Genomic DNA, 14,377 nt, shown 5'->3' on the forward strand with positions numbered 1-14,377 from the left:
CAAGTGTTAGAGTGCTAGCCTTGAGCAAAAGAAGCTCAGGGACAGTGCCCAGGCCCTGAGGTCAAGCCCCAGGACTCACAAAACAAAGGGATTTAAAAGAAAGAAAGAAAGAAAGAAAGAAAGAAAGAAAGAACAAAACTGTTGCATCTGGAGATGTCACTCTATCTTAGCATGTGCAGTGCTCTGTGTTTGATTCCACAATATGACAAAAATAAATGAATAGCTAGATAGTGGTGATTCAGGCCTATACTCTGAATTACTCAAGAGTCTGTGATCTGGAGAATCTCAATCAGCCCAGCAGAAAAGTCCAAGAGATTCCATCTCCAAAATAACCATCAAAAGGCCAGGCTGGAGGCATGGCTCAAGTAGTAGAGCAGCAGGCCAAGTAAGCAAGCTTGAGTGAGCATGAGGCCAGCTTGCTCTTAGGGAATAGGAGCCATGGTCCCTTCTTCAGAAGGCTCTGGATGGGTGTAAGGCAGGTGAATGTAGAATGCACCCGGAGCAGGGCCCAATTGGCAGCTCCATTTCTGAGCAGCCTCCTGGCAGGGTCCCTAGTGTCCAGTGATACACACTTTTGTCTCAATTATCTTAGCTTTTTTTTTTTTTTTTGCCAGTCCTGGGCCTTGGACTCAGGGCCTGAGCACTGTCCCTGGCTTCTTTTTGCTCAAGGCTAGCACTCTGCCACTTGAGTCACAGTGCCATTTCTGGCTGTTTTCTATATATGTGGTACTTGGGAATCGAACCCAGGGCTTCATGTATACGAGGCAAGCACTCTTGCCACTAGGCCATATTCCCAGCCTATCTTAGCTTTTTTGGTGTTGTTGGTGGTGGTCATGGGGCTTGAACTCTGGGCCTGGGCACTGTCCCTGAGCTCTTCAGTTCAAGTGGTAGAGCGCTAGCCTACCACTAGCTCAAAACTAGCACTCCACCACTTGAGCCACAGCGCCACTTCTGGTTTTCTGGTGGTTAATTGGAGATGAGAGTCTCGCAGATTTTCCTGCCCAGGCTGGCTTTGAACAGAGGTCCTTAGATCTCAGCCTTCTGAGTAGCTAGGGTTACAGGTGTGAGCCACTGGTGTCCGGCTAGTTTGTTTGTTGTTGTTTTTGGTTGTTGTTTTTTTAAGGCTGGTGCTCTACCACTTGAGCCACAGCTCCACTTCTGCCTCTTTTGGCTGGTTAATGGGGGATGAGATTCTCACAGACTTTTTTCTGCTTAGCCGGGCTTTGAACTGTGATCCTCAAATCTCTGCCTCCCGAGTAGCTAGGATTCTAGGCATGAGGCCCCAGTGCTTAGCCAATTTTTTGTTTTTAAGCTTCTTAATTGTTCCTCTTCTCCATGCAATTATTATGGCCAGGGGGCCATGTCAATTCATTCTAGTAGCTGCATCTGCAAATACCAGAGAGGTTACTTTCTCCACAAGGGCTTAGTTTGATTCATCTTGGGTGACATTTCTCAGGTGAGAAGGAGGGGAAGGAAAGAGCTTTGTCTAACCACATTTGCCCATCATGGAAGGCGAGAATAAGACAGCACGTGTGTAAGAGATGACTTAAGTGAGGATGTTTCAAAGGTTGGGTTTTATTTTGTCCTGTAAGAACTTTACGAGGAAGATATTTTAGACTTCTAGAGCGTGAATGTTCTTTTAAGTCTGGTACTGTAGGCTAAGGCTGCCAAACTTGATTCTAGTAAGAACCCAATCCAAACCATGTGCTTTACATTATGAAAAGTTTTGTCTGATGGATGTTCATATTTAGCAAACTTACGATCAAGTTCACCTTGGTTGAACAAAGTTGGTTTTGTCACAGCTGCCTGCCCTGTGTGTGTGTGTGTGTGTGCGTGTGCGTGCGTGCGTGCGTGCGTGCGTGCATGCGTGCATGCATTCCAGTACTGGGGCTTCAACTCAGGTCCTGGGTACTGTCCCTGAGCTTTTGTGTTCAAAGCTAGCACTGTACCACTTGAACCACAGCTCCACTTCCAGCCTTTTGCTGGTTAATTGGAGATAAGAGTCTCAGACTTTCCTGCCCAGGCTGGCTTTGAACCACGATTCTTGGATCTCAGCCTCCGGAGAAGCTGGGGTGACAGGTGTGAGCCACTGGTGCCCAACTGGGTTTACTTTGAGTTTTGACAAAGTCGGGGTGCTTGTTAGTGCTGTAGAAAATCCCAGAGTTCACTCCCACTAAATGGGCTGAATTCTTGGACTTAGCCATCTTGTTATTCTCAGAAGGGATGGAGCAGCGATTCCAAGACATCACATTCTGCTTTATCTGGGACTTGAACAGCTGATCTGAGCTGGGAGCTCAGGACCCTACCTGCCAATTGGAAATAATGGCTGCTTTGCCTCCTTTGCTCCCAGGGTGCTTTGAGGCCACGGGAAAGGTACAAGGACTACCACATTGCAAAATTGTAGGGTACTTCTGGCCTTCATATTTAATGCATACTTAGAAGTCAGTTTTTAGCTAATGCCTAGATTTTAGGCGAACAAAGGGAGCTTTGGAGCTCATTTGACCTGAATTAGCTCTACATCATCCTTACTTTAAAATTAGCCATTTGATTCTTCTCATGTCCTTTGAACATTACCTGCACCTACCCTACAATAATAAACAAGAGTTGCAAGGTAGTTAAATCAAACTGTGAAATTATAGAATAGAAGTGCTAGAACTAGTTGAATGGAAAGAGAAAAAAACATAGGATTAAAATAATTCCCAGTTAAGTGAAAATGACCCACTAGTATATCTTTATCAGGGTTATTTACATTCATTTTAGACACACATTACTACATTGTTAGCTGAAGTAAAATGCAGACTGTAATGGTGCCTGAGGTACTAATCATTTGGAACCATTTCTTTCCTGCACAATGACATGTATGTCGACCTAATTTCACACTAAGAAACAGTTTGGGATGGGTGCTGTAGCTCATGTCTGTAATTCTAGCTATTCAGGAGGCTGAGATCTGAGGATCTCCACTAAAAAAGTAGCCTGGGCAGAAGTAGAGGTGTAGTTCAGTAGTAGAGCACCAGCCTTGAGCCACAAAGCTAAGGGAGAGTGTTCTGACTCTGAGGTCAAGCCCCAGTACTGACACAAAGAAAGAGAGAAAGAAAGAAAAGAAAGGAAGAAAGAAGACAGGAAAAGAAAAAGGAGAAATGGAAAACAAGAAAGAAAAAGAGGGAGTCAGGAAGAGAAAGAAAAGAGGAGAGGAGGGAGGGAAGAAAGGAAGAAAGAATTGGAGGCTGATGTTGATCTTCTACAATCTAAAGAGAGGTGTGTGGTTGTTTCTCTCTTCCTACTATTTATGCATGATTTCCCTCTTCTATTCAGTTGGTTCCCAAGGATTTCTCTTCTGACACTTTGGTGATGTTAATTGCACACATCAGGGCTTTTCCCTTAGTTCAAAGATGTGGTTCCTCGTTGAACGCTGGCTGGTCACACTTGTCATTCTAGCCTTTCAGGAGGCTGAGACCTGCAGGATGGCTATTCAAAGCTAGCCCAAGCAGAAAAGTCCATGAGACACTCCCTTGACTTACCCAGCAAAATGCTGGGTTGGAAACATGACTCAGGTAGAACACCAGCCAAGCGAGCCAGTAAACTTAAGGCTCTGACTTCAAACTTTGGTGCTAGGGTTCCCCCTCTCCCCTCAAAAAAGAAATCCAGACTGTCCCTCCTGATTCCCCTCAGTGTATGCATACATTATTAGGTCAGCAGACTGTCAAGGGCAGATAGTGAACACTCTAGGCTTTGTAGACCACAGTGTTGAGTTGCAACTACTCAAGGCCTCCATGATCCCCTAAAAATCAACTGGAAACTACACAAATGATCGAATGTGGATATATTCCAGTAAAATGTTACAAGACTTTACCAAAATAAGCAGGGAGGCAGGGCTCAAATGTCTCGATCCTTCTGTCTCAGCCTCCGGAGTGCTGGAACCACACACATGAGCTACCACACTTGGCTCAATTATGGAATTTTTTAAAAAAATCACATGCTTAATAATTTAGTTGGGGAAAAAAATGATCAGATTCTCATACTTGTCAGTACTTTCTTGCCCTGTAGATTAGCTATACATTGAGTTAGAGTTTGGGGCCATTTGCGGATTCTTGTGTTTCACAAGTCATTTCGTCTGTGTTTAGCCTGCCCTTTTTGACATGACACTGTCAGTTTAACTTAATACAAAATGACTCTCAGAGCTCGAACCAATAGAGAGGGCAAGGAAGTTTACCTTAAATGATCCTTCAAGTCAACATTGAGTGGTCTGAGAAATGCAGGCTGCTTGATTTCTGGGATCTTTAATTTCAGTACTTTGGTTCTTAACCTTTAAAAGCAAAGCAAAGCCTTCTTAAAGCATTTCAAGCCATGCAAAATATCTATGACTGCTTAGGAATGTGTTGTGGTTTCTCATTGATCTTGGCCTTTGCCTGGCTAATGTATTCCTTTATCTGGGCAGAGAATATGAAAATCCACATGTGGAATTCTGAAGCTGGAAATGATTAATCCTTTTTCCTTTTTTTTTTTTTTAAAGAACCATCCGCATTAATAAAGATTGGATTCAAGGAAGAGATTTTTTTTTTAAAATAGTTTGCTTCCTAAAGTGCTAAGGTGATCAGATTGACTTTCTCATTGAAACATGTCTGCTGCCCTCCCTTCTCCTTCCTGTGAACAATATTTGTGTAAGGCCACTGGTAAATTATTAATCTTCATTGCAATGTTTCCTGTTTGAAATACCAGTCCACCCTCTCTATGGGGATTTGATCTCAGGCTGTAATCAGCCAGAGGGCTCTAGAAAGCCAGAGTACGCTGGGCTTTGCTCTTTTCAAGACCTTAAGAAAGAATCAAAAGGAGTTGTGGTTATACAGGAAGTGGGCGTGCTGGGTGTTTGACAACTGGTGGTGTCCAGATCTGGTCATGTGATGTCTGTCATGAACTTGGAAGGAGCATGACTTTGTGGGAAAGTTTGGGTGGGCTTCTGCCTCCTCCCCCTTTCCCCCCTACCCCTGACTTTGAGAAGTTCTAGAATGTCTTCTCACTTTTCACTTGCAGCATCTTGGCACAGATGTCAGATTTCTTTCTTTCTCTCTCTCTCTCTCTCGTTTTGCATTTGGTACAGGCCAAATTCTAAGTTTTTGGGTCCAAAATTTTTTCCCCAACAGTGTATATGTTGGGTTGGTTATTTTGGTGTCTCATGAGTTGGACTGCTTTATAAAGCTTTTGGGGTCTCTGGCCCTGGTTGTATACCTTTATGTGGCCTTGGTACATTATTAGGTAAGCCATGCCATTGTTGTTATGCTCTCTTCTTCTTCTTCTTCTTCTTCTTCTTCTTCTTCTTCTTCTTCTTCTTCTTCTTCTTCTTCTTCTTCTTCTTCTTCTTCTTCTTCTTCTTCTTGTGTTAGTCCTGGGGCTTGAACTCAGGGCCTGGGCCATGTCCCTGAGTTTTTTGGTTTCTTCTTTGCCCCCAAGCTAGTGCTCCACCACTTGTGCAACAGCTCTACTTTCAACTTCCTTTTGGGTGGTTGATTGGCGATAAGAGACTCATAAACTTCCCTGCCTTCACTGCCGGGGCCAACTCTGAACCACAATCCTCAGCCTCCTGAGTAGCAAGGCCTGGCTATTGCCTCACTGATTTCTATGTGGGATAGCTCGACGTAAGAGTGAGTCACTTTGGCCTCAAGTCTTAGGTGCTAGAACGTGAGCTCTGAGGAGACTGTCTTCACAGTGCCTAGAGCTCAGGAAGTGAGCTTGTTCCACCTGGAGTCTTGCCTTCTAATCAAGAAAGCAATCACTAGGACGTCAGTGATGTAACTGGTGGGGTACTAGGTAAAATCCTGATCCCTTCCTGATTAGCCATGTGCACAGTTGCTTAACTTCTCTAAGCTACTTTCCTCAGCAGTTAAGCAAAGAGAGTAAGGCCTGGTCAACGCGTTCAAGTGAATAATGGTCTCTGGACTTTCATTTTCTTCCTTCCTTCCTTCCTTCCTTCCTTCCTTCCTTCCTTCCTTCCTTCCTTCCTTCCTTCCTTCCTTTTTCTTTTTTGTCCGTTGTGGGACTTGAACTCTGGACCTGGGTGCTGTCCCTGAGCCTCTTTGTGCTAAAGGCTAGCACTTTACCACTTGAGCCACATCTACCACTTAAGCTACAGCACCACTTCTGGTTTTTCTGGTGGTTAACTGGAGATAAGAGTCTCACGGACTTTCCTGCTGGGGCTAGCTTCGAACTGGGGTCCTCAGATTTCAGCCTCCTGAGTAGCTAGGATGACAGGCTTGAGCCACCGGTACCTGGTAACCTTCATTTTCTTGAATCTATGCTTACCGACTGGGCATGATGGGATATGCACGTAAACTTAGATACTCAGGAGGTGGAGGTAGGGAAATCACAGGCTGACTGGGCAAAAGCACAAGACCCTATCTGAAAAACAACACAAAAAACTAAAAGCAAAAGGACTAAGGATGTGTGTAGCTCAAGTGATAGATTTCTTTGCCTCACAAGGGTGAGAATCTGAATTCAGATCTCACTACCACCAAAAAAACCAACCAACAAAGCCAAAATGGTATCTTATTTTTGTCCATATGTCTTAGATTTTCACATGCTTAACTCCACAAAGACTTGTGTGTTGTCCACAGCCTGTTGCCGACTGCTCAGTACATGAAGTCCCCTCCACACAGGAGAGGTTTTTGTTTATTTTTTTTTCGGTCACAGTGGTCAGATATTCCTCCAATATCAATAAAAGCTCTAGGACCAACACCACTAAAAACCCAAGCAATAACAAACAACAACAACAAAATTACTTCCATATTTTTGGGTTTGTGTTTTTATGGCACCAGGGATCAAACCCAGGGCTTCACACATGCTAGGCAGGTAGGTACTCTACCACTGAGCTCTACCTCCCACCTAACACAGTTGTGATCAAGTTCAGATCTGAACAGCTGGAATTGTGAACTCGAACTTTCCATATCATCATATGATCCTACTGATCAGACGTCCTATGAAATATAGCAACACCCCCGTCACCATCATATCTGGCTCTTTATGGAGGTTGTAAGATGAACTTTCTCATCCCCCAGTACTCTTGGGTTCCATATTTCAGTCTATCAGTAATTCATTTCATTGAATGAAGGTGGTTCTTGCGGTGTTAACAAGTGTTGATGTCCTGAGTTGTGTTTTCTCCCAGTGCACAGGTAAAGCCAGCTCTGGTCTGGCCATCCCAGGCCAAGGGGATGCACCTTGGTGCTCCTCTTTTCTCACCACTCACCTATGCAAAGGCCTGTAAGTTTCTGTCACTCTCTGCGATACCTCTGTCATTTGGCCCGCCCTGCCCCCTGGGTGCAATGCAACAATGCGAAGCTCTGTCACCTCTAGAGCAGCTGTGGCTGGCAGACAAGCCACATCCCTGCCTCCTTCATTCCTGACATCTAGATGGTTCCTGCAAAGATGTAGGCACCTCACCTTTTAGCCCAGCAAGAGATGGTTCTGGAAATGGTAGCCCACCCCCAGCTTTGTCTTCTCTCCTTTCCTTACCCCCATGCCTTCTTATGCATAGCTTATTATTTCCATGTATGTACAGATCCATAGAAACCGATGCTGCTGTTCTCACTGGAGTGGTGTGGCCTATTCTCAACTGGCCCTCCACTCCTGCTTGCTTGCAGTGTTTGGCTTATTTACTTATTGTTGGTTTTAAGGCTTGAACTCAGGGCCCTGGGGGCCTTTTTGCTCAAGGCTAATGCTCTACCACTTTGAGTCACAACTCCACTTCCGCTTTTGGAGGTTAATTGGAGATCAGAGTCCCTCAGACTTTCCTGCCTGGGCTGGCTCTGTACTGTGATCCTCACATCTCAGCCTCCTGAGTAGCTAGGATTATGGGTGTGAGCCATTGGTGCCAGGCATCATAATCATCACCACACCATCATCATCGTCGTCATGTTGAGACAGGAAGTCAGTATGTATTTTAGGCTGCATCAAACTCCTTGTTGTCTTCCTACCTCTGTCTCTTCATGCTAAGATTACAGGCTTGTTCCGCTTCAGTGCTATTTTTAAAGTAAATCAATGCAAATATTTACATAATGTGCACTCAGTGTCAGCATAGCAAGGAGTATTTAAAACTAAATTTCCTGAAATTTCTACAAAATACATTTTTAAGGTCCTATTGTTGTAGGAAGCACAGCTGAGGCCATTTTGATTTGGAGAACATGGTAGCAAATGTTGGGGGGAGTAGAGCTGACTCCATCTTGATTATTAGGTCAACCTGACCCCCAAATTCTGCTTCTGCAAATGGCTTACTTGTTTGTTGCTTGCTCTACCCCCTGCATCAACCCACATCAGTGCTACACTTTTACCTTGATAAACCCCAGCTTGAGGACTGTTGGGGGCCGCAGTTTCAGCTCCCAAGTCTATGCTGCATCCCTGGCGGGTCAGTTCGCTTTTTGCTTCCCCAATAAGTCCATCTTTTTTGCTTGAGACTCTCTGAGTGGTGGACTCTTGGAGGGATGGGGAACCCCCTCCCTCAAACCCCATAATACTATGTTTGAAAGCCACATGCCAGTTGTTCAAGCATATAATCTTAGCTACTTGGGAGACTGAGATTGGAAGGGTCTAGTCTAGCCTGGGCCAAAAAAGTTGAAAAGACTTCATCTCAAAGGAGATAGAAAAGCCTAAAGATGGTGGATTGAGTTCCAGGTACCTGTCTAGGGGAAAAAAAAAAGTGAGACCCTACCCCCCAAATAACCCATGCAGAACATGATTGGGTGATAGGGCTCAGTGGTAGCAGGCCCTACCCAGCAAGCACAAGGCCCTGATTTCAAACCACAGTGCTAACAACAATAACAACAACAAAAGTAGGAATATGGGTTGGGGAGTGCAGTTTCATGATAAGAGTACATTCTGCCCTAGAATCCTGTTCAATCCCCAGAAAAGAAGGGGCAAGGGAGAGGCCCCACAAAAGGAAGATGGTGTTATTTTGGCCTCCCTTCCAACTCAGACCCCACCTTGTAAGCCCCACCCAGGTTCACATTCCTAGGAGAAGGTAGCCAATTGCCTGAAGCCTGGTACTCATCTTGCCCTTTGCCCTGAGTTCCCTGGCTGGCTGTTTTACATTGCTTAGGGAGAAGGGTGGGTCCTAGTCTCAGCCAATAAGAGAGACAGATTCTGGCAATGGGAGGGATTTGTGTGTGGGAGATTACATCATCTTTAGTTGCAGCAGAGCTATAAAATACACAAGTGGCAATGTCTTCTTTGAACACAAAAGGAAGGTCTGTAGACAAAAATAGGGTAATATAATCATGAAAATGTAAATCCATTGTGTGGGAGTCAGCCTCGGAATATTATTTAAACATCAACGTTTAACTGCCTGTGACATTGAAAAATAACTCATGATTTAGAATTGAAAGGTGACTTAGTTCTACTTCATCCCTCCCCCCAACTAATTCTACTGTGCAATTTTCCAAGGGAAGTGAGATTTGTGTATTTGTGGGGTTTTTTTCCTTCTTCTTTTTCTTTCTTCTTTTAAGCACCTGCTAAGAAAAAATGTACCTAAGTTGAAGAGGAACTAATAAACCTTTGAGCTTGATTTGCGTTTAGTGTCTAAAGAAAGTAAGACAAGTGAGGAATGAGTGTCGCATCTCCATTATTTGGGAGGCTTCAGGTGTTGCCCACTGTGCTTTTAGAAGATTCCAGATGTTTCCACATTGTGACTCAGTGAGCCAGAAGGAGCTCTGGAAATCACTCAATATCCCACATTTGACAGATGGAAAAATGAAGTCTTTTGTTTTTGTGCTAGTCCTGGGACTTAGAACTCAGAGCCTGGGTGCTGCTATCCTGTAGCACTTCTGCTCAAGGCTGGTGCTCTACCATTGGAGCCACAGCTCTTCTTCTGGCTTTCTGGTGCTTAATTGGTGATGAGTCTCATGGCCTTTTCCTGCCCCGAGGGCTTCTTTGACTCATGATCCTCAGATCTCAGCCCCCTGTGTAGCTAGGATTGTAGGCCACTCGTGCCTGAATAATGTCACTGAGAAAGAAAAACATTGCAAACCAAATTTAGACATTCCATCAGTTGTAAGGTACATTCTGATTTAAGATATAGGATGCAAACACAACAAAAAGACAAATGTGCTTTTAAAAAAAATCAATAAAATCTAGGCCCATGACTTGATTGGATTTTACTTTCAGTCATAGCTGCTGATGTTTTTAAAACAGCCAGGTAAGCAAGGTAATTTCCACTTAACCCATCTCTGTCTCTGTTTCTGCTTCCTTTTCACCTGCTAGGTAAGCACTTTGAACTTCAAAAACACTTGACTTAAATGCTCATTTGGTCTGCATTGTTCCTCACAAAAGGCTTTTGTATCTTTAAAAAAAAAATGTTGCAGGTTTCACTTTCTCCCTTAATTTCACTTTTCAGCTTGAAGAACTGGCTTTTAGAATGAAAATTATCAAGGCAATTTGTGAGTAGAGATTTAGCCTCCTGGTGATAGTTTCTGACATTAAAAAGGTGACCTAAAAGGCATTGAGCAGTCTTTTCTCTCAGAGTCAGTTCCTATTAGCTGAGATGCCTAGCACTAAGAACTAGAGAAGCAGGGAAAGGCTGGAAGGATACTTGAGTTAAAAGATGCCTATTTTGGGCTGGGAATGTGGCTTAGTGGTAGAGTGCTTGCCTAGCATGCATAAAGCCCTGGCTTTGATTCCTCAGCATCACATAAACAGGAAGAGCTGGAAGTGGTGCTGTGTGTGTCTCAAGTGTGTCTCCCTTGAGCAAAAAGAAGCCAGGGACAGGCCCTGAGTTCAAGCCCCAGGACTGGCAAAAAAAAAAAAAAAAAAAAAAAAAGCTTACTTCAGTCAGGTGCTGGTGGGTCACGCCTGTAATCCTAGTTACTCAAGAGGCTGAGATCTGAGGATCATGACTTGAAGCCAGGCCAGGTAAGAAAGTCCATGAGACTCTTATCTCCAATGAACTACCAGAAAACCAGAAATGGTGCTATGGCTCAAGTAGTAGAGTGCTAGCCTTGAGCAAAAGAGGTCAGGGACAGTGACCAGGCCCTGAGTTCAAGCCCCAGAACTAGCACAAAAACAGACAAAAAAAAGATGGGATCAGCCCACATGCAGGACTATGAAAGTTCCTGACAATGTGTCTCTCCCTCCAGCACACCCCCCCCCCCCCCATCACAGCAACATTCATTTTTTATTTATTTCTTGTCAGTTGTGGGGCTTGAACACAGGGCCTGGGCACTGTCCCTGGGTTCTTTTGCTCAAGGCTAGCACTCTACCACTTTGAGCCACAGCACCACTTCTGGTTTTCTGGTGCCTCATTGGAGATAAGTTTCATGGATTTGCTTGCCCGGAGCTGGCTTTGAGCCTCCATCCTCAGATCTCAGCCTTCTGAGTACCTAGGATCACAGGCGTGAGCCACTGGCTCCCTCCTGCAGCACCAACCTTTTTGGCAGTCTCTGTCTCTTATATGAGATTTGGGGAGTAGGGACCCCACTGTACTCAGCACGGACACCAGTGTAGGACAAGGCCCCAATCTCTGTGCTACCCTTCAGGTCCCAGGCGGAGGACAGGAAGCTGGAGTGGCCATCTGTGAATGACACTCGTCCTTTAGTGTTGGGGAGTAGAACCCAGGGCTGCCTCCCAGCTAGGTAAGCACAATGCCACTGAGTCCCGCCCCTCTAGCTCTTTCTAGAAGTGTCTCTCATTACTGCTTTTTTCGCAATTCTTTTCTGTCTCAGATTTACATTTGTGACTGTGAGTTTGCCTTGAGCATCTATTTAGCAGGTTGTTAGGACTCAACATTAGCTGAAAGTCTTAAGTTATCAGTTCTTAGCCTTCGTTACAAGTTTCTTTGGGGAGGGAAAAGAGTGTGTCACAATACATGGCTGTGAGCTTTGGGGTGGTTTGTTGATGTGTCTGTCTATCTCATTAGACTATAAACAGTCTGAAGCAGGTCAAGGACCTATGGTGTTCGCCTCTGACTTGCAACTCATACAAAGGAGGTATTATTGAAGGAATGAATGGATAGATGGGTGGTCAGATCGATGGATAGATAGGAAGATGGGTTGATGATTAGACGGGTATATCAATGGATAAGTGGATGGGGGATAGGTAGATGGGTGGATAGGTAGATGGGTGAATGGATAGGTGGATGGATGGATGGGTGAATGAGTGGATGAGTGGGTGGAAGGATAGGTAGATGGGTAGGTGGATGGATGGATAGATAAGTGTTTGTGAGGGTAGGTGGAAAATGGGTGGATTTCACAGAGTTAAGACTGGGATATGTAATGCTCCTTTTTTATGTTTAGAAAATTACAAATATCACATGCATTTTCTTTTCTACCTAGAAAGGAAGGCAGAACTAGCAAAAATATGCCTCTAGAATTACATTCTGTAGTACAAATTCTAGAATTCTCCTGGGCTACTGAGATTATTCATTTGACTGGGCTGTTGATAAAACCATGAAGTTAATTCTTAGCATTTAGAAGCCATTCTGTGGGGTGTGTGTGTGTGTGTGTGTGTGTGTGTGTGTGTGTGTGTGTGTGTGCCTGTGTGCTGGAATTGGGGCTTGACCTCAGGGCCTTGCACTCTTCCTTGGCTTCTTTGTTCAAGATTGACACTCAACCACTTGAGCTGTATCTCTGTTTCTAACTTTTTGGTGGTAATTGGAATGAAGAGTCTTATGGACTTTTCAGCCCAGGCTGACTTTGAACTGTGATCCTCAGATCTCAGCCTCCTGAGTAGCCAGTATTACAAGGTATGAGCCACCAGCACCAGGCTGGAAGCCATATGTTATTGGTAATACCTTTCATAGGGACTTGGGCTGGTTAATCCCCCTACTATAGTTTCTAACTTCAGCACTCACCCTTTGCTCTGTATGCAATCTTCCTTATATAGCAACAGGCTTTCAACGAAATTGTGAAAGCAACATGGTAGGGGAGCTGGAAATCCTCTGTGAATCCTCCCATGTAGAATGAGCTATGCAGTATCAACCCCTACCAAAGAAATTCAGATTCTGTAATGAAAGACCAGTTCATACTGACAAGAAATGGTCAGAGAATGGGAAGGGACAAATGTTCAAAATAAAAATGGTGATCAGAGTTCTTTCTGGCTTTTATTCCTTTGCATCTCTTTCTCTTCTCCCTCTAATACTGGCAAGAAGAAAAAGTGCTGCCCACAATTTTTTTTTTTTTTTTGGCAGACTTGGGACAAGTTAATTAGCATCTTGGCCTCCCGTCTGAAGCTCGAGAGAGTCTATTCTCTTTGGAATGGGGTGATGGCCAGGCAGCTTTTGAAAGCAGAGAGAGAAATGGCAGCCACTCGGCTGTCAAGGACTTTTATGAGGGTCAACTAGCTCTGGCAAGGATTCAGTTCAGAAAGACTTGGCTTTGGTGAAGAATGCTCCCGCCACCCCGTGTGACAGGTTAGATCAGCCACAAATCAGCATGCACAGAATTCTTGAGATAGTGAGAGCTTGTACTCTGGCCCAAGAATTTCTTGTATGGATTTTCTTTCTTGCAAGTAGGAGTTTGATGGCTTGACAGTTCTGCCCTGCCTCACTTTGTCTCCTGCTGCTTAGGCCTTTTTTCTGAATCAAACATGGACCAGCCTACCTTGGGCATATAATGGACCAGTGGTGCCTCAGTGGACAGAAATTTCTCTTTTGTTTCCTTCCTTCCTTCCTTCCTTCCTTCCTTCCTTCCTTCCTTCCTTCCTTCCTTCCTTCCTGCTTCCTTCCTTCCTTCCTTGCTGCTTCCTTCCTTCCTTCCTTGCTGCTTCCTTCCTTCCTTCTTCTTTCTTTCTTTCTTTCTTTTGCTGGTCCTGGGGCTTGAACTCAGGCCCTGGGTGTTGTCCCTGAGCCTCTTTATGCTCAAGGCTAGCACTGTACCACTTGAGCCACAGCACCATACAAAGGAGGACTGGCTGTGTAATTAGTAGCTATCTGATATAGGGTGTGAGAAAGAAGGATTCAAAGGAAAGTAAAAGAAGCTTGGTTCTGGTGGCTCAAGCCACTAATCCTAGCTACTCACGAGGAGGCTGAGAGCTGAGGATCATGGTTGAAAGCCAGCCTTGTCAAGAAAGTCTGTGAGACGCTTATCTCCAATTACCTAGCAGAATGGTGGAAGTGGAGCTGTGGCTCAAGTGGTAGACTGCCAGCCTTAAGTGAAAAAAGTTAAGAGACAGTTCTCAGACCTTGAGTTCAAGCTCCAGAACTAGCACCCCCCCCCCCAAAAAAAAAGGATTCAAAAGAACCAAAGAGAGAAACTAGACAAACTAGAAATGATCACATTTCCTCCATTTCCAAAGGGGATTCTTTATATCTATTTATACTGAGTAAATATAGAAATAGATACTTTGTATCTCCAGGCTTTATATCTATTCCTATGTTTACTTTGTATTTTGATACTTTGTATCTATT

The 14,377-nt window shown here is 44.4% G+C and overlaps 1 protein-coding gene and 1 long non-coding RNA gene across 2 annotated transcripts in view; one reads left to right on the top strand and one right to left on the bottom strand.

The window, feature by feature from the left end:
- The window catches only part of Myo1e (myosin IE), a 127,022-nt gene that overhangs the window by 14,753 nt on the left and 97,892 nt on the right, over positions 1-14,377 (top strand). The gene's annotated exons all lie outside the window — the stretch shown is intronic.
- On the bottom strand, positions 780-12,483 carry LOC125341139. Its single transcript, XR_007208886.1, has 3 exons — positions 12,284-12,483; positions 2,302-2,306; positions 780-798 (listed from the first exon to the last, which is right to left on the bottom strand). It is a non-coding gene; the product is annotated as an uncharacterized LOC125341139 (long non-coding RNA).

This window comes from Perognathus longimembris, chromosome 23 (assembly GCF_023159225.1).
Source record: "Perognathus longimembris pacificus isolate PPM17 chromosome 23, ASM2315922v1, whole genome shotgun sequence".
Taxonomy (NCBI): domain Eukaryota; kingdom Metazoa; phylum Chordata; class Mammalia; order Rodentia; family Heteromyidae; genus Perognathus; species Perognathus longimembris.